This window comes from Chiloscyllium plagiosum, unplaced genomic scaffold (assembly GCF_037043375.1).
Source record: "Chiloscyllium plagiosum isolate Xiang-an unplaced genomic scaffold, Cpla_swu_hap1 HiC_scaffold_12, whole genome shotgun sequence".
Taxonomy (NCBI): domain Eukaryota; kingdom Metazoa; phylum Chordata; class Chondrichthyes; order Orectolobiformes; family Hemiscylliidae; genus Chiloscyllium; species Chiloscyllium plagiosum.
Window position 1 is genome coordinate 37,863,935 of NW_028270150.1, and position 24,333 is coordinate 37,888,267.

Sequence of the window (24,333 nt, forward strand, 5' to 3'; positions counted from 1 at the left end):
AAAGAAATGGAATGTTTACAGAATGATGACATGTCCAATTGTATAGATTAAATATATATGAATAAAGTATATTTTTGAAATAAAAAAAATCTTTATAATACAAAACATTATACAGATTTCCTGGTCCTGAATAGATTTCAGAACATCAAACAATTTCCCCAATTCATATATACTTATTAAATACCTTTTAAAGGGGTCGTTATCCCTTTAAGTAACTGACAAAAATAGCGCGTCCATGAAATTGCATGAATGAGTGAAACTCACCCCTGCAAAGAGTAAACACATCTCACAACCCAGCTCCGGCAACCAGTTAAATGTCCTTTATTCTTTTATTAAGAACAGGAACAATTTCTAACCTATTTGCAGCATGTAAGTATAGTATTTACTAACTTCAAAGACAAAAGGACGAACACCTCTTAATTATGCAAACAGAGCAGACAGACACTTTTAATCCCATCAGAAGTAACAACCAGCACCTGGCACGTGTTTTAACCCATTTCCTGTCTCCCAGTTCAGAATCCCCACAAACCTTTGTGTACTGTAGATAGGAAATATGTAACACCATAGTAATGGATTTTTAATATATGTAAGAACTGTACAGAAAGGGGCTCTTGTAAGAATTGTATTTCGGGATTTTATTGACGCCTTGAACTTGTGCTGTTGGTGGTTACTGAATGAAGAGGCTATTTTCTCCACTCACCGATTTCGGTCGTTATTTGAACACGATCCCACATTACGGAGGGTCATTTTTCTTTATTCATGCCATTTTGTAAATATTTCTGACGATGCATATATTAACTACAATACATGTATAATAATTATAATTGTTGGATGCATATATATTTGTAATTATGGAAATAAAAGAGGGGATGTTACGCGTGTAGTTGTGAGGTATTAAGAGAGTGGGTCAGGTGAAGCAGTGCGAGAGTGAGGAGAGCCAGTCCAGGACTGACTGCTGACCTGGCAGGGGACACAATAAAGGATCCCCTGTTCTAGTTTACCCTTTGTCTACCTCATGTTCTATTAATTGTTCTGGTGAGCCACAATCAGAACAGGAGGCATTAAGTTCTGGTGCAAAGTTTGTTGAAGTTACCTGCAAATGAATAAGATCCAAAGCCAAACGATATTCAGGACATCAATAGCGGTTACGTCACACTGACCCATGTGCTCAGAAGCATCGTGGGCTAATTGCGTCCCAGTAGCTCTGAAGGTTATTGCTGCCCTGAATTTATTTATCTGTCACTCATTTGATGGAGCAGCTGGGGATCTCTGTGGTATTTCACAAGTGTCCTTTCACAAATGCATCAGGAGAGTGAATGGACACAATGGTTGCCAAAGGCCTCCATTTTATCTGATTTCCCCTTGATGCAGTCATTCTGATGGCGAGGGCATCAGGATCCTCATTCGTTACTGCCTTTTCTTAGCTGCAGAATGTGAGTGATTATTTCCACAAAACTTTGGGAACATCCTGACATCAACCAACAGTTTTCATGAACAGAATCGGTTTCCATACCTTTAATGTTAAAATGATTTGTGAGCATAGTAGATACATTTTGTTGCTTGACATTTCATATCCAGAGGGATAACATAGCTTTGTTCTACTGGAACATTCAGCTTCTTTCCAATGTCACATACCTGTATGAGGATGACTGGTAGGCAACAAGAGATACCCCTTCCAAATGTGCTTCCAAGAAATAATCAGACTTCGGCTGCACAAATATTCAATATTCACTGTGGCCACACCCAGAGCAGACACAGCAGCAGCGTCACAGGGCAACAACAGCCAGTTAGAGAGGGACATATCTGTAGAACAACAGGAGCTTCTGGAAGCCTACAAGACTATACTGTGGAAGGCAACAGTGAAACAGACCTCATGCTTCCTGAAGATAAGGCTCCAATCCATGGTATAGTCAGGCAGAACTTTGCAATACAGGTGAGTATAGGCCAGCGTCATAGTGCTGTGCTGTGCCCTCCACATTCTGAGTCACCAAAATGAAGGAAGAATTGCAGAAGAAGACGGTAATATCTGAGGAAAGCGATGTGGGTGAGGAATCTGTTATGGCCCAGGAGAAACATCAATGAGGAGAGCAGAGGTCAATGACTGAAGAGCCCCAGAGGACAGCAGATACTTCCAGGATTACTGAGCTGGATGGAGATATCCCATTTGAAAGTTCAAATGTCATTTGTGCCTTCAGTCCTCTACCTTGTGCCTTATTAATTTAAAATGAATAATATTGCAACTAATACAGGTAGTCAGGCGAGTTTCCAATACAGTATGAATTAGGCTTTTGTCATTGCATATTGCTACATCAAAATAACCTGTTGTCTGTTTGATTCCTTAATACCCTGTTTGAGAAAGCCTTCATGTATATATTCCAGATATTTGTCATCCACGACATTAGTGCAACTAGCTTTACCCAGATTTTATGTAGATCAAGATCCCGCAGATTTCTGCATTGCATTTGTTACACACATTTCTTACTTCCCAACATCACAATTACTGTTTGGTGGCCAAGAAGCAACTCCTCTCAATGTTTGCTGCCTCCTGCTGTTTCTTCACCCCCATCCAAACCAATTGTACACCTTCATTTTTGATTCAAGATTGTCTCTCACCATGTACTGATCTCACCATTTATTAGTAGCTTTATCGCTGCTCCTTTCCTTTTGACCTCTCCTTCCAAAATGTTGAATACTCATTGCCTTGGCACCTGAAGCCATGTCTGATCATGGCAATTTGATCGTACCTGCTTCCCTCTATTTGAGAGGTCAAATCATCTGCCTTCTTGAGCATGCAATGTACATTCAGATAAAGGGACTTTAATTTTGTTTTTTAAATTTATTTTGCAATCTATAACCTTGTCTGCTGACATACTCTAAGGTTTATACTCTGTTCATTCCTTATTGCTCTTTCCTTGTCTTCTGTCTTCAATTGAGCACATCTTCCCTCACATATTACTTTGCCCCCACGACTTAGTTTGAAATCCTGTCAGCCTAGTTAAACAACTCAACAGTACACTAGTCCTTGTGCTGTTCAGATGAAGATGATCCCAATGGTTACAGTTCCCACTTTCTTCAATATTGGAAACAGTGCCATGCTATCAAACCCATTTCTTCAACACCAAATGTTGAGTTACACATTCAGCTTTAACCTTGTTTACCCGAATCCAATTTGCTCACCTTTGAAAATCTACATCTTTAATTTAGCTCCTAGCTGCTCACACTTTGCTAACCATGCCAATGTTGTCAGTACCTACATTGGCCAATAAAACCAGATAGCCTTCTTCCCACTGCAAGTTACATGCTAGTCTATAGCAGATGTTCCAAACCTTGGTGTAGGAAAAGTAACAAAACACTTTGGACTATTGTCTTTGGCTGATGAGAAATGTGTCTATCCCCTGCCTACACTGTCTCCTAATACCACTGTTTTCCTATTAATTTCCCTGCTTGAATGGCAGCCTGCATGACAATGCCATAGCCAATTTGTTCATTCTATCTATAGCCCTTGCTTTCATTCAAAAAGGCTGCAGTGTCTTAAACCCATTGAAACAAATGTGAAGGTTGATGCCCCTTTCCTTCTCGATCACCACATCTAATCACCTTTTAATTAAGGATTGCCAAAAAGTGTTGGATCAGCTCCCACACACACATCCCGTGAATGAATATTTTTAAAAAAAGGCCTCACTCACAGTCAGACCCTGCTGTTGCTGGGAATATGGTCCATCTCCATTCCTATTCCTGAAAGCCAAAATATTATTTGCCTCTCTAAATTTTTTGCTGGATCACATTCGCAGTCCTGAAGATCATGGAATCAATGTATGAAGCTATTCCCCAAAAGCTGCCAAAATATCCATCAATTCCATTACTAGGTCAACCAATCAGAGAAAAGTCACCTTACTGCAGAACACTCTTCCCAGAATTCATCACTGCAATGCTGACTGCAAGACATTTTCTGGACTTAAAATGAATGAGGATTTCTGTAGATTCCAAGTTTGATGCGATTTAATCAAATATAATGCAGAATTTTCCCATTCTTTATTTCTATATTTTTCTCCGTGATATTCTTGTTAGATTGTCTGCATTGGTCCATGTAACCTTTTGTCACAAACTATTGGCTTTTCAGTTTGTTGATTATGTAACTGTCCTTTACAGTGTTCAGTTGAAGGAATCATGCAGCAGGAGAGTGAAAGTATTTGTTGAAACATTCACATTTCTGACACCATATTTAAACCCCAGCTCCTGAGCACTTCAGATGTTGCAAGCCAGGAACTGCCCATCAAAGTTTGCTGTTTAACTTTCACCATTAAAGAATGAGTACAAAAGGGAAGGTATCTTCTCACTTTACTGATAGGCACCTGGTGGTGTTTGTGGACAGGATGGTTGAAAGAAGATCTGTTCTTTACCTGATGGACCACCAAAGGAGACCATGTCTTCAGTTTCAGCCAAGCCAGATGAAATAGCAAGCAATTTCTGGGTTTAAATGCAACACCCAGAAAAAGGTTAATGACATTCTACACTCTGCATGGAAAGTGCCACTATATTCTTCATGCCACCTCATGCTCACAGATCCACCATTACTCACTCATTGCACACATCTCCCACCAAGATTTATAGTTAAAAACCACAACACCAGGTTATAGTCCAATAGGTGTATTTGGAAACACTAGATTTCAGAGCGCTGCTCCTTCATTAGGCGATCTGTAAGCTAGTGTTTCCAAATAAACCTGTTGGACCACAACCTGGTGTTGTGTGATTTTTAACTTTGTCCACTCCAGTCCTACACCGGATCCTCCACATGATGGCTACCAAGATTCATGGAACAACTCTCACTCTTACATGCAATAAGTTCTTTCACCATCTCTCATTCACTAAATCCTCCATTTCCATTGTATTTTCCTCAATTTTGTGCCATTCTCTATGTTGCCTGAGACAATTGAATGTGCCTTCCAAAGTATTACTGTAATAGGATCAAATCTACAGTCTTGTAGGTGAACATGGGTAGGCTTTATTATATGTAAAACACAAAGCAAAAAATTAAGATCAATGATTTGAGATCTGAAACAATACCTGAGATTGCAGGAGAAACTCTATCGGTCTGGCAATGTCTGTGGAGAGAAATCAGAGTAAATGTTTCTGGTTCAGTGATCTTTCTTCAGAACATCTTTGTTAAACATAACAGTGTACAAATGATGACAAGCAGAACATCTCTGAAACCCCACACTCTCAGATGCATTTCATCTGAAAACTCATTATGCATATGCTCAGAAGCTATTCTTAGAATGAAGGTAAAGTTAACCTTTTGAGCCACATATCCTCCTGAAATACTTTAGAATATCTACAGTAAAGCAGAATATAAATAAAATATTTATAAACAAAATTAAGAAATAAAACATTGAAGACAGTGGCACAGTGGTTAGCACTGCTGCCTCACAGCGCCAGAGACCCGGGTTCAATTCCCGCCTTAGGCGACTGACTGTGGAGTTTGCACATTCTCCCCGTGTCTGCGTGGGTTTCCTCCGGATGCTCCGGTTTCCTCCCACAGTCCAAAAATGTGCAGGTTAGGTGAATTGGCCATGCTAAATTGCCTGTAGTGTTAGGTGTAAGGGAATGGGTCTGGGTGGGTTGCGCTTTGGCGGGTCGATGTGGACTTGTTGGGCCGAAGGGCCTGTTTCCACACTGTGAATAATCTAAAAAAAACCCATAAAATAATACAATTCATCTCTCCCTCTTATCTGTGGCACAGAATTGCTGATGAAACTTTGTCAGATTTAATGTAGTCCGAAGAACATTTGACCCTGGAGAAAACCATTCAGATGGTGTTGAAAGTTGAAATCAGAAAGAACCACAGAGAAATCCTGAGGAAAATGACTGTATTAAAAAAATTATTAACACAGGACAGCAAGTAGAATCCATCTTCTGATGAAGTAGAAACCAAAACAGGAGTAAACAGCAACCACTAAGATCAGTGGTAACAGTGTGGATCAAGGAAACTTTGCCAACAATTACCTAGTATCTTAGTTTATATGACACACAGTCATATCAAGAAAGAAAGAGGGACTGTCATTGGGAGGGAGATTGGAGCAGAGACTGGAACCAAAGAGACACCGGAAGCAGTGAAAAGGCTGCCTCAAAGATACTGAACCGTAAAGCTGTTTACTGCATTACCACCAACAAAAAACAAGAACTTCTTTTATCTGAACAGGTAGTTGCAATTTTTATTAATTAATTTGACGTCAATCAGAGATTCACTGTGTTTTTGAGTCTCAAACAAGAGAATTATTTGCAATTGTTCCCAATGTTCCAATGAGATTCAGCACCCCCGGTGGAATTTGGGGGGGTAGGTATAGGACAGATGTTAGGGGTAGGTTCTTAACTCAGCGAGTCGTGAGTTCATGGAATGCCCTGCCAGTAGCAGTGGTGGACTCTCCCTCATTATGGGCATTGAAGCGGGCATTGGATAGGCATATGGAGGATAGTGGGCTAGTGTAGGTTAGGTGGGCTTGGATCAGTGCAACATCGAGGGCCGAAGGGCCTGTACTGTGCTGTATTCTTCTATATGATTCACTGAGCTTGGGAAGTTTTGCATGGTCTGAATTTTAGAACTCACCCAGCCAGATGGTTTGAAGCAAGGGAGCTCATAAAATTAAGTTGCTAGCTTGAAACATTGAAGGCTATTGAAGCATGTTCCTCGGTTGTAATTGAATAAGCTTGACATTGTTCCAGATACTTCCATGCCTCAAAAAGGAATTTTTGTATATAATTGCTGGCTGTAATAATATTGGATTCCACACTCAGTTTCATACATTACAGAAGTTGCATTCATTACAGAAGTTTACATCAGCATTGCTGCATCAGGTAGAATACCTCAGTAGAAACAAAATTACATCATGTTTAGCAGTGGTGGCCAACAATCCGAAAGACCCCAATGGTTTTTGTCGTTATTTGGAAAACTCGTCAAAGATTAACTACACTACAGCTGTTTTTGCAGATGACTCGAAGTATGAAATGGTACAAGCAGAATGCGCTTCCATTTCAAATAAATGGATTGAGACTATTCCAAACCATTAGGTGTCAGTGAGTGTAATAATTCAATATATTAGACACGGAAATGTGTTGCCGGAAAAGCGCAGGAGGTCAGGCAGCATCTAGGGAACAGGAGAATCGACGTTTCGGGCATTAGCCCTTCTTCAGGAATGATGAAAGTTGGTCCAGCAGGCTAAGATAAAAGATAGGGAGGAGGGACTTGGGGGAGGGGCGTCGGAAATGTGATAGGTGGAAAGAGGTCAAGGTGAGGGTGATAGGTCAGACTGGGGTGGGAGCGGAGAGGTCGGGAAGAAGATTGCAGGTTAGGAAGGCGGTGCTGAATTTGATGGATTTGACTGAGACAGGCTGGGGGGAGGGGAAATGAGGAAACTGGTGAAATCCGAGTTCATCCCTTGTGGTTGGAAGGTTCCTAGCCAGAAGATGAGGCGTTCTTCCTCCAACCGTCGTTTCGCTGTGGTCTGACGATGGAGGAGTCCAAAGACCTGCATATCCTTGGTGGAGTGGGAGGGGGAATTGAAATGTTGAGCTACAGGGTGGTTGGGTTGGTTGGTCCGGGTGTCCCAGAGGTGTTCCCTGAAACGCTCTACAAAGGTTTCTCCCTCTACAAAGGTTAACGAATCCTCTTACAAGGATGCCTTCCTTGAAGAAGCTCTCTTTCTCCCTCTACAAAGGTTATTCTCCTGTTCCCTAGATGCTGCCTGACCTGCTGCGCTTTTCCGGCAACACATTTCCGTCTCTGATCTCCAGCATCTGCAGACCTCACTTTCTCCTCAAAGATTTCAACCTACTGCGAATCCTCTTACAAGGATGCCTTCCTTGAAGAAGCTCTCTTTCTCCCTCTACAAAGGTTTCAGTGAGTCCCTTATCTTAGCCTGCTGGACCAACTTTCCTCATTCCTGAAGAAGAGCTAATGCCCAAAACGTCGATTCTCCTGTTCCCTAGATGCTGCCTGACCTGCTGCGCTTTTCCGGCAACACATTTCCGTCTCTGATCTCCAGCATCTGCAGACCTCACTTTCTCCTAATTCAATATATTAGCCAGCCATAATAAATGTCTGTTGGATCAGTACCATATTATTTATGCTTAATTGCTTATAATACATGGGATAACAAGTATTGTCACACCAGATAAGGAAACTTTGCTGGAGGTAAAGCTCACATCCTGGTTATCCATTAATAAAAAGAGTCTAAGATCTCTGGTAGATATTTGAGAATCTAATTGAAGATCAACTGGAACGCAGCCTTGGACATCAAAGGATTCAGACAATAAGTCAGCAGTATCAGCCGCTTTAACTCTACACAGCCTTACAGATCTGTTTATAGGCACTGACCAAACAGAAGACAGAATTAATTTCTGTATAAAACCTTTCAAGTTAGAAGCTCTGTCTTTGTGTTTTATGAAACAAAATCCAAATGCCTGCAGTTCTAATGTGAAAAAAGGAAGTCAAATGCTCCTGACAGAATTGATACAAAGCTTTCCTAAATCAATACTCCTTATACAACACTTCTCTACAGTAAAAATGTTTATTTCTGTCCGTCCAGACCAATTTCTTTCTTCAAAATTAATGCCAAATGAAATAGAAAGCGTATGTGAGATAATCACTCCTATTTGTTACAAATGCTGTAGAGAGACAGAAACCCTTAAGTACATCCAAAAATGTGCAGGGTAGGTGAATTGGCCATGCTAAATTGCCCGTAGTGTTAGGTGAAGGGGTAAATGTAGGAGAATGAGTCTGGGTGGGTTGCTCTTCGGCGGGTCGGTGTGGATTTGTTGGGCCTAAGGGCCTGTTTCCACACTGTAAGTAATCTAATCTAATCTAATCTAATCTAATCAAACTTGCAATCTTAAACCTACAAAGCTGGAATTCCTGAAACAACACTCCTAAAAGAGGCATAGCTAGTCATGGGGCAGCAACAAAAAAATGAAGGGAAACAGATGGAAAAAGAAACAGAGAAAAACAAAAAAACTAGTAACAAGGAATAATGATACACTGAATAGCACTCAACTTCAATAAAATAAGAATGAAAAACAACCACAGAGAAGTGAAAAGCAAACACTGAACATTTTACTCAACAATGACGATTTAAACAACCTATTCAGTTCGATTTTACAGATTGAGAGATAGATGATCCCAAGAAGAAAAGTCTGAAAATCTTGCTTGGTAACAAAAGCCTTTGTAGAATTAACTCATTCAGTCTTATAAATGATCTGAAAGTTCCAGAAAAGGTCTGAAATATTCTTGAGAAGCAGCACAAGCTATGAACTAACTTTAGGATCAACAAACTCCAACTCATATCATATAGTGAACAGACTCAAGAGTCCCCTGACCGGTTTGTTAAACGATGCAAAGAGAAGTAAATGTGACTTTTCTGAGGAGGAGTTGTTGAGGCCTTCATTGTGTTAGTCACCACCTCCACACTGTTTAAAGCTTGACAAAAGAATCTTTGTTACTGATCCAGACCATTGACACATTACTTCAGGATAGATGCAAGTGTGAAGCCAGAGTGGTGGGTGAGCATCAGCTGCATGCATTAGATGCAGCAAAGTGCACCAAACAAGCAGAATCTGTTATGGATGCAGTTTGTCACATTTACCCAAAGGTTGTGCAGCTTTTTGCCATATTTGGAAAGCTTGTAGTGCCAAAGGAATGTGGCCAGTCATGTGTATGGAATTAGATTCAAAAGCCAAGCCAGGCCCCAGGACAAATGCAAGTGACCAACAAGGCAGTACAATATCAGAAGGAAGGAAAGTGTTAACAACATGTACACATGAAAAAATAATCAAGGAAGTTTACAGTCAGTCAAGCAAATGGCATCTGTCTGAAGATGATCAAACTTTCCATATCACCATGCTGATGGTACATTTCATAACAATAACAAACATAAACTGGCTGTGGTAGAGTCCTGTGGGCAGAGTTTGTGGAATGGAACATCAAAGGAGGAACAGTAACTTCCCTGAAAAAACTGCATTGTGTGTTTGTGAACAGGAAGGTGAGATGAGACATTTGTTCAATCCATAGACCTGTTCAGATTAGCAAGTGATTCAAAATTGTGTTAATGCCATAAGGAAAAAAGGAAGGACATTTTGCTTGTGTGTTATAAAGACAGTAAATATAAGTCCCCCACTCAGCACAGCAGGTAAATAAGGCTGTTAGAGATGTGATCCCAGACAACTGCTATGTTTTTTGAAATGTAACTGAGATAAGGCCCTGGAAAGGTACATCTGACAGTAGCTTTAAACAAGAAAATGATGTCCTTAAGGACTGACTGATTGGGCAAAAGGCATATCTTGAAGGACTTGTTTGGGTAAAAGAGAGTCTTTGACGGACTTGTTGCAGCAATGAGCAGGGTGGATGGTCTGCTGCTATGGAGATGTGCTTGGAGATCCGTTATGATCGGATCGATGACCTGAGACAGATCCTAGCTCATACTACCTTTTAGCAAACAGTGTCATAGTGAGTCTTACTGTTGCTCAGTAGTTAGCACTGCTGCCTTACAGCGCCAGGGACCCGGGTTTGATTCCCTCCTTGGGCGACTGTCTGTGTGGAGTTTGCACATTCTTCCCATGATTGCATGGGTTTCCTCTGGGTGCTCCAGTTTCTTCCCACAATCCAAAGATGAGCAGGTCAGGTGAATTGATCATGTTAAATTGCCTGTAGTGTTAGGTGCATTAGTCAGGGGTAAATATAGGGTAGGGGAATGGTTCTGGGTGAATTACTCTTCAGAGGGTCAGTGTGGACTTGTTGGGCCAAATGGTCTGTTTCCATACTGTAGAGAATCTAATCTAGTAAAGGGGTATTACATTTTGTCGATCATTATTCAAGTTGCTGTGAACTATTGGCATTTGCACGAAAAGCCTGAACCTGTGGAGAATGGGTTCTTACAAAAGGTCATTGATGAAACAACTAAAGGTCTAGGGGGTGCCAAGGCATTATGCTGGGAAGTGATATCCTGGGGCTGAGATGACTACCTCCAAAAACTCCAACGATCTTCTGTTGCAGTAGGTTTAATATCAATTCCTTTCAGAACTATTGGTATTATATGAAGTCAATTGCTACTTTAGTGTCAAAGGCAATGATGACACCTCACCTTTGGAATTCAGCACTCTTACCATGTTTGGGCCAATGTTGGGGATGTACCCTGGAGATGAGTTGAAAATGTGTTGCTGGAAAAGCGCAGCAGGTCAGGCAGCATCCAAGGAGCAGGAGAATCGATGTTTCGGGCATGAGCCCTTCTTCAGGAATGAGGAAAGTGTGCCAAGCAGGCTAAGTTAAAAGGTAGGGAGGAGGGACTTGGGGGAGAGGCATTGGAAATGCGATAGGTGGAAGGAGGTCAAGGTGAGGGTGATAGGCCGGAGTGGGGGTGGGGGCAGAGAGATCAGGAAGAAGATTGCAGGTTAGGAAGATGGTGCTGAGTTCAAGGGATTTGACTGAGATAAGGGAGGCCCGGTAGTAGTTTGGAGCACAGACAATGGAGATGAGTTGGCCAGGCAGCATCCAAACTAAATGCCTGTAAGCAGGTTGCTGTTTACTAAGTGCTACTTGATACTGCTGTTGATAATACTTTCAGTTACGTGTTGCTGATTAGACACTAGACCTATGGGGCAGCAATTGACTGGATCAGATTTGTCCTGCTTTTTGTGGACAGGACATTCAGAGACACACCTTCACATTATCGGATGGATGCCAGAATTGTGACTGTACTGGAATAGTTTAGCTAGAGGTGCAGTTATTTCTGCTGCACAAGTGTTTCGTGTTACTAGAAGTACAATAGTTTCAGGAGGGGTCGTAAAGACAGTTATTGGAGTGGTACGCTTCTCCTTTTAGATGTGGGAGATCAGGGAGAAGTCAGATTTTCCTGACAATGATGTCTGCAGGAAGTGTGTCTGTCTGCAGCTCCTCTCAGACCGCATGGATTGGGGTGGCAAATGGACTCACTGCAGAACTGACAGGAAGCAAAACGTTTGATAGATAGGAGCTTCAGGGATGTGGTCACACCAAAGGTTCAGCTAGATAGATGGGTGACCACCAGGGGGGACACCCAGACAGTGCACCAGTCTCCTATGGCTACTACCCTCTCATACACTGAAACGGTTTTGGATACTGCTGAGGGGTGGATGGCATGGCAGGAGAAAGGAACAGTAGAAGCCAGATCAATGGTACTCCAACTGGCTCTGTTGTACCGCAGATGGGTTGAAGTATCGGCAAATGTTAGTAATGGGGACTCTACAGTCAGGAGCACTGGTAGGTGTTTCTGTAGTCTTGAACAAGACTCGAGAATGGTAGGAGTGTCTGAGCAGGCACAAAGCATTCTGAAAGGGGAGGGTGAGCAGACAAAGAACATGGTCCATTTTGAGTGACACAGACAGGAAGAGTGATGAAGACCTGTAAAGGGAATTTGGGAGATAGGCAGGAAGTTGAAAAGCAGAAGCAGGACCTCTAGGGTTGTAATCCTCAGGATTATTTAGAACATAGAACATGGAAAAATACAGCGCAGTACAGGCCCTTTGGCCCTCGATGTTGCGCCGATCCAAGCCCACCTAACCTACACTAGCCCACTATCCTCCATATGCCTATCCAATTCCTGTTTAAATGCCCATAAAGAGGGAGAGTCCACCACTGCTACTGGCAGGGCATTCCATGAACTCATGACTCGCTGAGTAAAGAATCTACCCCTAACATCTGTCCTATACCTACCACCCCTTAATTTAAAGCTATGCCCCCTCGTAATAGCTGACTCCATACGTGGAAAAAGGTTCTCATGGTCAACTCTATCTAAACCCCTAATCATCTTGTACACTTCTATCAAGTCACCCCTAAACCTTCTTTTCTCCAATGAAAACAGTCCCAAGTGCCTCAGCCTTTCCTCATATGATCTTCCTACCATACCAGGCAACATCCTGGTAAACCTCTTCTGCACTCGTTCCAGTGCCTCCACATCCTTCCTATAGTAGGGTGACCAAAACTGCATACAATACTCCAGATGCGGCTGCACCAGAGTTTTATACAACTGCAACATGACCTCAGGACTCCGGAACTCAATTCCTCTACCAATAAAAGCTAGTACGCCATTTGCCTTCTTCAACGCACTATTTACCTGGGTGGCAACTTTCAGAGATCTGTGTACATGGACACCAAGATCCCTCTGCTCATCCACACTACCAAATATCCGACCATCAGCCCAGTACCCCATCTTTTTGTTACTCTTACCAAAGTGAATTACCTCACACTTACCTACATTGAACTCCATTTGCCACCTTTCTGCCCAGCTCTGCAGCTTATCTATATCTCGCTGTAACCTGACACATCCTTCCTCACTGTCAACAACTCCACCAACTTTTTTATCATCCGCAAACTTGCTGATCCAACTTTCTAGCCCCTCCTCCAGGTCATTTATAAAAATGACAAACAGCAATGGTCCCAAAACAGATCCTTGCAGAACATCCTTGTGCCATGTGCTAGTGAGGCTAGAAATATGAAGATAATATAGCTGTGGCTACAGAGCTGGTATAGGAGGGCTACAGATATTTGGATCAATGGGATCTCTTCCAGGGAGGATGGACCTGTACAAGAAGGATGGGTGCACTTAAATTGGAGGGTCACCAATGTTCTTGTGGGGAGGTTTGGGAGTGCCACTTGGGACGGTTTATCCACATGTGGCAGGGGCAGTTTGGTAGGTCAGCATGTGAAGTGACTGGGGAGAAGGTAGAGCTTGAGTCAGGTACGTCCAATAAGAAGAACAGGCAGGGCAGCTAAATGAACACAAACGGACTGGCAGTCTGAAGTGTATCTATTATAATACTGTACAGGAGGAAAAGGTAAGGAAGGTGTGCTTACAGCCTGGTTTAGAACCATTGTAGCCATTACAGAAACTTGGTTGGAAGAAGGGCAGTATTGGCAGCTCAATGTTCGAGGGCTTAGATGTTTCAAGAGTGATACAGAGGGATGTAAAAGAGGTAGAAGAGTTGAATTACTGATTAAGGAGAATGTCACAGGCGACACTGACAGGACATCTTGGAGGGCTCATCTAGTGAGGCAACATGGGTATAATTCAGCAATAAGAGTGATGCAATCGCTATGATGGGGTTATAATATAGGCCTCCCAATAGCCAGTAAGAGATAGAAAAACAGATATATACACAGATCATGGAAGGATGTAAAAACAACAGAGTTATTGTAGTGGATGGTTTCAACTTCCCCAGTAGTGACTGGGTCTCCCATAGTGCCAGGTGCTTAGATGGGGCAGAATTTGTTAGGTGTGCCCAGGAGAGTTTCTTGAAACAATACATAGACAGTCCAATTAGGGAAGGGCCTGTAGGAGACCTTGACTTGGGTAATCAGCCTGACCAGGTGATCAAAGTTTCAATGGGAGAGCATTTAGCAGTGATCATATTTCTGTAACTGTTCAGATGGTTATGGATCAGGATAAGACTTGGCTTCAAGTGGAGGTGCTAAACTGGGGGAAGGGTAATTACAACAGGATTACAGGAAGCAGAGAAATTAGATTGTGGGTGGCGGTTGGAGGATAAATCCACATCTGACATGCAGGAGTCCTATAAAGATCAGTTGATCAGGACCAGTATGTTCCGATGAGGATGAACAATAAGGATGGCAATATTCAGGAACCCTGGATGACAAGAGATATTGCAAATTTAGTGAAAAAGAAAAAAAAGATGCTTCTATAAGGATGAAGAAACTGAAATCAGACAAGGCCGTTGATGAATGTAAAGGAAGCAGGAAACAGCTTAAACAAGGAATTGGGAGGGGGTGGTGTGAAAAGAGACCAGGAAATGTTCTTGGAAAGTAGCATGAAGCAGAATCCCAAGCCATTATATAAGGGCAAGTGTGGGCCAAGCACGGACTCATGGCGATGGTGTCAGAGGTGAGTTTGGGTTGGCAGTAGCTTCTGCATTCAGCGCAGACTCATACAGGCTGAGGCAGAGGGAGTTTGGACCCAGTACAAAACCCTGTAGAATTGGCTGCAGCTGCATTGGTGAGGTAGGCCCAAAGCAGACTCATGGCACTAGTGGCAGAGTCGGGTTTGGGTCAGTGCGGTACCTGGCGGTATCGGTAGCATCTGCATTGTCAAGGCCCAGTGAGGTCTCATTGGATGACGACATCAGTGGAGGTGAGATCACGCTAAAGAGTGGCAATCTCTATTCCAGCAGCAGCATGGCGAAGGGGACTTGTGCCTGACCACTAGGCCCATGGAGAAAGTGAGGACTGAGATCAGAGTCGAGACTGTGGTGCTGGAAAGGCACGGCAGGTCAGGCAGCATCCAAGGAGCAGGAAAATCAACGTTTCCAGCATAAGCCCTTCATCAGGAATGAGGCTTGTGGGCTGGGGAGCTGAGAGATAAATGGGATGGGGGGGGTGGGATTGGGGAGAAGGTAGCTGCGAATCCAATAGGTAGATGAAGGTGATAGGTCAGAGAGAAGGATGGAGCAGATAGATAGGACATGTGTTGGACAGGTCAGGAGGGCGGTGCCAAGTTGGGGCTGGGATGATGTGGAGGGAGGGGAAATGAGGAAACTGGTGAAATCCATATTGATCCAGGGTCCCAAGGCTGAATATGAGGCGTTCTTCCTCCGGGCATCTGGCGATGGGTCAATGTGGATCACCACACTGGATCAATGTGGGTTTCACTAGTTTCCTAATTTCCCCATCCCCCACATTATCCACAGAGCACAGAGGTTGCTGGGAAGGTTAGTGAGTGCTATTTAAGTACTGACCTTGAAGCCAATGGTCTTTTTTGCAGCAGAGAGCGGAGGGAACTGGGCGGAAGTGAGGTCGGAGCACAGACGCTGTTGGGAAGACTAGCGAGTGCTATTTAAGTAGGTGTGTTCTAGGTCCCAGGTCCTACATAGTGGGGCCTTCCCCCACCCCCCCCTCCTCTAATCTAATTAAGAGTCCATAGACTCACCGACAGAAAAAAGGGGGTTGAGGGAAGTGTCTGATGAGAAAAGTGAGAGTCTATGGTACAGGAGTCTTCAGCAAAGAGGCTGAGTGAGGAGATTACACCACAGTTGAAGGGGGTGTAGATATGTCTACATGATTCAGTGTGCTGCGTGTATGATGTGGGAGGTCAGGGACACTGATGGTGTCTCTGGCTCCTATAGCTGTGGAAAGGGTGTACACATTCAGCTTCTGAAGGAGCATTTTGCAGCACTGAAGAAAGAACTAGATGACCTCAAGCTCATCCGAGAGAATGAGAATTTTCTGGACAGGACCTTCAGCGAGGTCATTATACTGAGCATACCAGAAGAGAGAAGGGAGATGACAATGAGCAAGGAAGAGATGATTGTAGTATAAGACACCCCGGAGGAAGTACCTCTCGTGAACAGGTTGACTCTCTTGGAAACTGTTGAGACAGACAACACTGCCAGTCTGGAGGCGGACAGGTCTGCCAATCGAATGTTGGCGTGGAGGCAAGGCTGAGGAGTCAGGCTTCATGCAGAGCCGTGGTAATAGGGAATTCCACAGTGAGAGGGACTGAAAAGGGTTTTTGCGGCAACAGCCGGGATTTGAGGATGGTGTCTTGCCTTCCTGATGCCAGGATCCAGGATACAGGATATCACAGACACAGTGCAGGGAATCCTCAAGGGCGAAGGTGAAGAGCCAGAGGTGGTGCATGTCGGCACAAAAATGACGTTGGGAAGAAGAAGAGGACTTCAGAGAATTCAGAAGAAGGCTGAAAAGCAGGACTTCCAGGGTGGTTATCTCCGGTTTGCTTCCAGTTCCTTGGGCTGGAGAGGGCGGGAACAGGGAGATAATGGATTTGAATGTGTGGCTGAGGAACTGGTGGAGGAAGCAAGGATTTAAATTCTTGGATCACTGGGGTATATTTTGCAGTAAAGATAAATTATACAAGAGGGACAGGTTGCACCTTAATAGGTGGGGGACCGGCATTCTGTCAGGCAGGTTTGCCACTGCAACACAGGTATGTTTAAACTAAGTAGTGGGGGGGGGGGGAACTGGAAATTTAAGAAGCAAGTTAAAGGGAAAGTGAGAATAAGAGAAGTTCAGAAAGACAACAGAATCAACGGAGCAGAAAACTCAAGAATGGATCATACAGTATGGTCAAGTGAAATAGGGATTCATAGGAAGGGTGAGGGGAGCAACAAATTAAAAATATTATAAATGAATGCACGAAGCATAAGAGATAAGGTGGATGAGCTTAAGGCTCAGTTGGAAATTGACAGGTACGATGTTGTGGGGATAACCGAGACGTGGCTTCAAGTGGACAGGGCCTAGGAAAAGAATATTCAAGGCTCTACGTACTATCGAAAGACTGATGGGCAGAGGGGGTGGAGTGGCCCTATTGGTGAGGAATGATATTCAGTCCCTTGCGAGGGGGGGGCATAGAATCAGGAGATGCAGAATCAGTATGAATGGAGCTGAGAAATTCTAAGGGTAGAAAAATCCTAATGGGAGTTATCTACAGGCCCCCAAACAGTAGTCCAGATGTAGGGTGTAAGCTGAATAAGGAGTTGAAATTGGCCTGTTGCAAAGGTATTACTACAGTTGTTATGGGGATTTCAACATGCAGGTAGACTGGGAGAGTCAGGGTAGTACTGGACCCTAAGAAAGGGAGTTTGTGGAGTGCCTCTGAGATGGATTCTCAGAACAACTTGTACTGGAGCCTACCAGGGAGAAGGCAATTCTGGATCTGGTGTTGTGCAACGAACCGGATTTGATCAGACACCTCGAAGTAAAGGTGCCATTAGGAGTTAATGACCATATTATAATATGTTTTAATCTGTAATTTGAGAGGGAGAAGGGAGAATCGGAAGTGTCAGTATTGTAGTTGAACAAAGGGAACTATGGAGCTATGACAGCAAAGCTGACCAATATTCAATGGTTCAATACCCTAGCAGGGATGACAGTGAAACAATGGCAGGTATTTCTGGATATAATGCAGAAGGTGCAGGATCAGTTCATTCCAAAGAGGAAGAAAGATCCAAAAAGGGGAGGTAGGGGTGGCCGTGGCTGATGAGGGAAGCTAAGGATTGTATAAGGATAAAAGAGAAGAAGTATAACATAGCAAAGATGAGCGGGAAGCTGGAGGACTGGGAAATTTTTAAAGAGCAACAGAGGATAACTAAAAAGGCAATACGCGGAGAAGAAATGAGGTACGAAAGTAAACTGGCCAAAAATATAAAGGAGGATAGTAAAGGCTGTTTTAGGTATGTGAAAAGAAAAAAGATGGTTAAGACTAAAATTGGGCCCTTGAAGACAGAAACGGGTGAATTTATTATGGGAACAAGGAATTAGCAGAAGAGTTGAACAGGTACTTTGGATCTGTCTTCACTGGAGAAGACACAAATAATCTCCAAGATGTAATAGAGGCTGAAGGACCCAGGGTAATGGATGAACTGAAGGGAATTGGTGTTGGATGGACTGTTAGGTCTGAAGGCTGATAAGTCCTTGGGGCCTGATGGTTTACATCCCAGGGTACTTAAGAAGGTAGCTTTAGAAATCGTGGACGCATTGGTAATCATTTTCCAATGTTCTATAGATTCAGGATCAGTTCCTGTAAACTGAAGGGTGGCTAATGTTGTCCCACTTTTCAAGAAAGGGGGGAGAAAGAAAACAGGGAATAAAAGGTTGGTTAGCCTGACATCAGTGGTGGGAAAGATGCTGGAGTCAATTATAAAGGATAGCAGTAACAGGATAGGTCAGAGTCAGCATGGATTTATGGAGGGGAAATCATGCTTGACTAATCTTCTGGAATTTCTTTGAGGATGTAACTATGAAGATGGACAAGGGTGAGCCAGTGGATATAGTGTACCTGGACTTTCAGAAAATCTTTGATAAAGTCCCACATAGGAGATTAGTGAGCAAAATAAGGGCATATTGTATTTGAGCCAAAATACTGACTTGGATTGAAAATTGGCTGGCTGACAGGAAGCAAAGAGTAATGATAAATGGGTCCCTTTCAGAATGGCAGGGAGTGACCAGTGGGGTACAACAAGATTCGGTGCTGGGACCACAGCTGTTTACAATACACATTAATGATATAGATGAAGGCATTAAAAGTAATAATAGCAAATTTGCTGATGACACAAAGCTGGGTGGCAGGGTGAAATGTGAGGAGGGTGTTGTGAAAATACAGGGTGACTTGGACAGGATAGCTGAGTGGACGGATGCCTGGCAGATGCAGTTTAATGTGGATAAATGTATGGTTATCCACTTTGGTGGCAAGAACAGGAAGGCAGATTACTATCTAAATGGAGTCAAGTTAGATAAATGGGAAGTACAATGAGATCTAGGTGATCTTGTACATCAGTCAATGAAAGCAAGCATGCAGGTACAGCAGGCAGTGAACAAAACTAATGGCATGCTGGCCTTCGTAACAAGTGGAATTGAGTAGAGGAGCAAAGTGGTCCTTCTGCAGCTGTACAGGGTCCTGGTGAGACGCACCTGCAGTATTACGTGCAGTTTTAGTCTCCACATTTGAGGAAGGACATTCTGGCTATTGAGGGAGTGCAGCGTAGGTTCACGAGGTCAATTCCCAGAATGGCGGGACTATCATATGTTGAAAGATTGGAGTAACTGGGCTTGGATGAGAGGGGATCTGATTAAAACGTATAAGATTATTAAAGGATTAGACACTCTGGAGGCAGGAAGTACGTTTCTGTTGATGGCTGAGTTCAGAACTAGAGAACACAGTTTAAAAATAATGGGGATGCCATTTAGAACAGAGTTGAGGAGAAACATCTTCACCCAGAGAGTGGTGGATATATGGAATGCTCTGCCCCAGAAGGCAGTGGAGGCCAAGTCTCTGGATACTTTCAAGAAAGAGATGAATAGAGCTCTTGAAGATAGTGAAATCAAGGGTTATGGGGATAAGGCAGGAACAGGACACTGATTGTGGATGATCAGCCATGATCATAATGAATGGTCGTGCTGGCTCGAAGGGCCCTATGGCCTATACCTGCACCTATTGTCTACTGTCTATTGTCTATTATCCTAGTCCCAAGCCTCCAACTCGGCACCACCCTCCTGACCTGTCCACCACCTCTCCTATCTATCTGCTCCAACCTATCACCTTACCCTCACCTTCATCTACCGATTGCATTCTTAGCTACCTTCCTCCTAACCCCACCTCCCTCCTAATTATCTCTAACTCCCCAGCCCACAAACCTCATTCCTGATGAAGGGCATATGCCAGAAATGTCGATTCTCCTGCTCCTCAGATGCAGCCTGACCTGCTGTGCCTTTCCAGCACCTCACTCTCAACACTAGGCCCATGGCCCATGGTGGAGAATTTAACAAGAAGGGCTGTAAAGGTGAACACTTCTTAAAATTCTTTATTTTTCTGCATTTATATTCAATGTTATAATTTATTTAACATGGCACCGGAGAGTAGCGACCCTGTACAACACTTTTCACTGCATTTTATAACAAAATAATTACTCAAATCAAATCAAGAGGGTAACCAGGGAAAGGGTAGGTCCAGTCAAGGACAAAGGTGGAAAATTATGTTTGGATCCAGTGGCAGTGGGGGTGGTCCTTGATATGTGTTTCACATCAGTATTCACCAAGCAGAAAGACATGGATGATGGTAAGATTAGGGAGGGGTATGTTAATATTCCAGGGCATGTTGATGTTAAAAAGGAGTAGGTGTTGTGTGTCCTGAAAAAACATTCAAGTAATATGTCCCCGGGTCAGATAGGATCTATCTCAGGATACTGAGGGAGATAAGGGCGACGATTGCTGGGGCCTGACAGAGATGCTTGTATACTCCTTAGACACAGGCCAGGTCTGCAGGGGCTGGAGAATCACCAATGTCATTCCTGAATTTAAGAAGGACAACAGGGATAATCCAGAAAATTATAGGCTGGTGAGCCTTACATCAGTGGCCCGACAATGCTTGGACAGTATTCTGAGGGACACAATTTACTTGCATTTGGAAGACAATTGACTTATTAGGAATACTCAGCACGGCTCTGTGTGGGGAAATTCTCATCCCGCAAATTTCATTGAGGTTTTTGAGGAAGTGAGAAAGACGATTGACAAGGGTAGTCGATGTTGTCTACATGGACTTTACTAAAGTATTTGACAAGGTCCGTCATTGTAGGCTTGTCCAGAAGATTAGGTCACGTGAGATCTACTGTGAGTCAATAAGTTGGTTACAAATTGACTTGGTCATAGAAGACAGTGAATACTTTTAACAAATTAACAAGTACAATTGACAATTTTCAAATGTCATATATGTATTTTATATATAATCTATGCTTCAGACATGATAATAAAGAAAGATAGACAAGCCAACTGACAGAGATAGGCTAACAGATGGACAGGTGGATGGATGCACATAAGGTCATACAGACAGATTTTCAAATTAGTACAAAATGATAGAAACTAACAGATAGACACAATAATCACCTAACCTGGAACTGTTTGTATCAAGTATTCAAACCAGTGACGCATAGTGGAATCTCCAAACAGAGAAACTCTTTTTCGACAAAGACAGTCTGTCATTTTTGCAGGAGTGTCAAAGTGGTAAATATCGCAGATCGTTGACATCCACTGGTCCTTATAATAAAAACCAGATGGTGATACAATGGGCTGTCCCCGGACACATTTTCCAAGAGCCGGAGCTGAAAATAAAGGGAGAAAGACAGGAAAATCATGATGCACTACACCTTCAATTATCAATATATTTTCATTCATTTAATCACAGATTCCATGGTAGTGGCAATCCCAGGAGGACCATTAGCTGGTGCTACAGGAAGTACACATGCACAGTGAGAAAACGAATCTGAGTAATATTCTGAACAAGGCTGTGTCAGTGGGTAAATACACCAGTTGTTGTCACTGAGCTGTCATGAGAAGGAAGTCCCACTGTTAATGCTTGGTCTGCACTGGGAGAGCTCAGCTCATCTGGGTGATGGTGAGGCCACTAAATAGGATAAATTTGGAAAATGTGATCATGTTCTATTAAATATAGCGTGCTGTGTATATGGCAGTCTATATAGACTATTTAACTTTCTCCATTAAAGAAAACAGTAAATAAAATATGAAAGTAACACCTCATTCCCACATCCTAACCACTGGCTTCTTTGAATTAGTCCCCCTTCCAAGTTCTTTTCACTGGCAATTGCAAGTACACACTGTACATTGCCCTCCCCCTACCTCATCCCAGATCCAATTCTCCAACTTGGCACCTGTCCTACCTGTCCATCTTCCTTCCCACCTTCCCACTTCACCATTCCCTCGACCTATCACCATCACCCCCACCTCCATCTACCTATCACCTCCCCAGTTACCTTCCCCACAGCCCCACTCCTATTTATCTCTCGGCCCACTTCCCGCCCCCAACCACATTCCTGATGAAGGGCTTATGCCCGAAATGTTGATTCTCCTGCTCCTCGGATGCTGCCTGACGTGCTGTGATTTTCCAACGCAACACATATCGATTATAGCATTCCTTGCTATAGAATATAGAGAATATGAACACTTCCTGGCATATCTGTATTGATTATGTATTCAGTCCATAATCCTGGGATGCACACACGTCTGTACCAATTTTGAGTAACTCAAGCATATTTTACAGCCAAAGCTGTGTTCTGTAATTCTTGATGTATAAAAGCACATTTGCATAGGAGAAAGCACCAATGGATTCCAAAGATTCAATTGAGTACTTCACTGAAATTTCTATCTATTTATTTTGCAATGTCAGTCTCTTATTTGGGTTCTATCTTTTAGCCCTCACCCGACCCCATCTTCTGCATAAATACCAACCTTTACCTAACTACCAAGCATTCTGAAGAAGGGTCACTGACTCCAAAGTCTTCACTCGGTTTTCTGTCCACAGATTCTGCCAGACCTGCTGAGTTTCTTCAGCAATTTCTGTGTCCACAATTATTTCTTGTCTATATTAATGATTTTGAGGGAAGTGAATATGGCCAGATTTGTGAATGACAAACATGTGAAGGCATCTGATGAGGATGACAGAAAAGAGTCTGCAGAGGGATATAGACAAGTTAAGTGAGTGGACACAAATATGGCAGCTGGAATATAATGTGAAAAACGTGGTTTGGAACTTTGGCAGGAAGCATAGAGAAGCTGAATATCTTTTTTTATTCATTTGTGGGAACTGAGCAGCATTTATTATTTAAATGGAGAAAGACTGCAGAAAGCTGCAGCACAGATGGATTGGGGGTCTTCATGCATAAATAATAAAAAGATGGCTTATAATTTCAGCTGGTAATTGGGAGGGCAAATGGAAAGTTGACATTTATACCAAAAGAAAATGACATACTAAGGTCAATATATAAAAAAGTCTTGCTCAATTTATTCAAGGTATTCATGAGACCACATCTGGAATAGTGTGCACAGTTTTAGTTCCTTTATCTAAAGAAAGATATACTAGCACTAGAGGCAGTCCAGAGAAGGTTCATTAGGTCAGTCTAGGGTCTGGGGAAGAAATTGAGAAGGTTGGGCCTATACTCATTGGAGTTTACAAGAGTAAGAAATTACATTATTGAAACATACTTTGGAGATTTAGATTCTTTGGAGGTTTCACCAGAGTAGATGTAAAGAGGTTATTTCCTCTTTTCGAAGAAGCCAGATCTAGAGGATATATTCTCAGAGTTAGGGACTACACACTTAGAACACAGGTGACAACAGAGTGAATCTGTCAAATTATTTCACACAGAAGGCATCATTAATTATAGTAAAGGCTGTGATAGACAAAACCTTATTTGGTTAGGGCATCAAGGGTTACTGGAGTAAGGCAGGAAAGTGGAATTGAGGATTATTAGATCAGTCATGACCTCATGGAATGGCAGAGCAGACTTGATGGGCAGAATGGCCAATTCTGGCATACACTTGACAGTCTTATAGCAAGTTTAATCCTATCATTGTTGGTTTGATCCTACTAAGATTGCTGTGTGATTGGCCAGAGACTCAGACCTGGGAGGTTTGTCCTATACTTACCCTAGCTTTACACACAGATATTTTAGAGTTTTTCACAGCTTGCTGAGGTGTATAACTGTTATAAATCCATTGGTGATCATGCCAGCACCAATGCTTATCACCCTCTCCCTCATCAGATAGTGCTCAGGACCCCTTCCCAAGCCAATATGGTGTTAACTGCTCTGGTCCCTCTGAACAATGACAGTGTTACAAAGGAACATGGGAACACCAGTAGGCTATTCAACCCTTTGAGCCTTTCTACTATTCAATGAGATCATGGCTGATCTGTGGCCTAATATGACACACTTGACTTTGGCACATATACCTTAACACTTTTGCATAACAAAACTTTATCTATCTCAGATTTA

At 42.9% G+C, this 24,333-nt stretch overlaps 1 pseudogene; it reads right to left on the reverse strand.

Annotated features, from left to right (window-relative positions):
• Window positions 1-15,159, reverse strand: part of LOC148148519 (NXPE family member 3-like) — a 34,519-nt pseudogene extending 19,360 nt beyond the window's left edge.
• Window positions 15,160-24,333: the final 9,174 nt, after the last annotated feature.